At 37.2% G+C, this 2117-nt stretch overlaps 1 long non-coding RNA gene across 1 annotated transcript in view; it reads right to left on the bottom strand.

Moving 5' to 3' along the window:
* The window catches only part of LOC138350713 (uncharacterized), a 4268-nt gene extending 2400 nt beyond the window's left edge, over nt 1-1868 (bottom strand). Inside the window, exon 1 of the long non-coding RNA XR_011222239.1 lies at nt 1757-1868. This is a non-coding gene — a long non-coding RNA (uncharacterized lncRNA). The remainder of the gene's footprint in view (nt 1-1756) is intronic.
* Between the last annotated feature and the right edge of the window lie 249 nt (nt 1869-2117).

Genomic DNA, 2117 nt, shown 5'->3' with positions numbered 1-2117 from the left:
TGGAGACATGCAGAAATGTAACATATGGAAATAGAGGCATGCCAAAACAAAGACATGCATAAATTCAAATTCTTATCGAAATAATTTCTAGTGATTATTATATAAATTATTCCATCAGTACTAGATCAAATATTCAATACCATCCTCCCATTGGAAAGAGTAATCATGTCCTGTTGGACATTAATTATATGTTGAGATATAATCTAAAAGAAAATAGGGACATTGAAATTGTTGTTAAACTCTATTTCAATAAAGGACACTATAGGGAACCTAGAACCCTGTATTACAAGTGTAAGTGATAATTTTGGAAAATTTAATTAAAGCTAATTGTGTAGGACACCTGGAGATATGGTGCCCATATCTAAAGAATCACATCAACTGGTAAAGGTATAGACTTGCCAATAAGTGGCTCCCAGGTTAGAGGCATAAAATGCCAAAACTAGATGGTAGAATAAAAAGAAGATATTGTAAAAGGTAACCAAACAAAGATGCCACAGAAATATTAGAAAATTAACTTTCGCAAGCAGCGTGGTAGACATGGTTGGAACAAGTTAGGTGAGAGGGTGGTGGAGGCCAAAACCATAATCATAATCATCTGTATCAAACCTTATTACAGGTAAAACCAGTAGGCAGTCTACTGTATTTTATCAAACCGTTATTAGTATAATAGATCTCGTAATAATTTTGCAAAAATAATGGCATTTACTATTTTTAAAAGATTATTAGCAAATTTACAGAAATGGTGCATTCGGAAGACAAAACCAATTTTTCACTTTTGACAATTGAGCACCTGCTACATCCAGATTCTAGGGAGGAAAGGAAGGACGATCTTACTGGATCCCATAGCCTCTCCGAGGCACAAACCAGGCTTTTACATAACCCCCCCCCTGCACCCGAGCTTTTTAAAATAGTAAATGCCACTATTTTTGCAAAATTATTACAAGATCTATTATTCTAATAAGAGTTTGATAAAATACAAACCCTGGGGCCATAGAACGGCTATTTAATCCCCTTGAACGGACCTGTGCATGGGCCACTGAGGCATCGAAAAAAAACAGACCGGCTTGGGAAAAAAGCAAAATTGCCGGTCTATGGCCCAGCTGATGGCTGTGCATGAATGGCTAATGGCTGTTAGTTATGGAACTAGGTTAGACTATGTATGTTTAAATCTCTGATTTAAACTGAGCCAGTGTTCAGTCAAATAACTGAATTTATCAAATCTTATCCTTGTATAATATACAAGCTGATGTGAGATCCCTGTCTACAGGTGGACTGGAACTATTATCCAGTAGGCAGTCTACTGTATTTTATCAAACCGTTATTAGTATAATAGATCTCGTAATAATTTTGCAAAAATAATGGCATTTACTATTTTGAAAAGATTATTAGCAAATTTACAGAAATGGTGCATTCGGAAGACAAAACCAATTTTTCACTTTTGACAATTGAGCACCTGCTACATCCAGATTCTAGGGAGGAAAGGAAGGACGATCTTACTGGATCCCATAGCCTCTCCGAGGCACAAACCAGGCTTTTACATAACCCCCCCCCCCTGCACCCGAGCTTTTTAAAATAGTAAATGCCATTATTTTTGCAAAATTATTACGAGATCTATTATACTAATAACGGTAAATAAATAATAAATAGTAAATAAATCAAAATCAGTTACATTATTTTATCTTATTCATAGCATAAATGTTCTCGAAGATTACTAAAAAGAAATTGAATTAGACTACAGCAAATTGGCAAACTTTACCTTGTATCTGTTTCCACCGAGTTTGTTTGGGGCGTTCTTCAACATATCAGCAATACTTGTCTCAACATCTCTTTCAGTTGCATTAGTGTGGGTGTTGATACAGGCTTCTGGAAATTTATAAGAATTAATTAATATATATAATTATAATTCACTTTGCTATTCCCCATTCCACAGTCCTCTCGTCCTTCCCACTTCCCTGTCCCCACATCATCCCCACTATTCCCACTTCCCTGTCCCATCGTCCTCCTTACCATTTTCCCCTCCCCTGTCCTTCTTCCTCCCCCACCATCTCCCATTCACCTGTCCCTTTGTCCTCCCCAGCATTCCCCTGTCCCCACCATCCCCAACTCCCCAGTCCCCT

Source organism: Procambarus clarkii, chromosome 47, assembly GCF_040958095.1.
Source record: "Procambarus clarkii isolate CNS0578487 chromosome 47, FALCON_Pclarkii_2.0, whole genome shotgun sequence".
Lineage (NCBI taxonomy): Eukaryota > Metazoa > Arthropoda > Malacostraca > Decapoda > Cambaridae > Procambarus > Procambarus clarkii.
The sequence above is the reverse complement of the archived record's forward strand: the minus strand, read 5'-3'. Positions and strand labels throughout refer to the sequence as shown.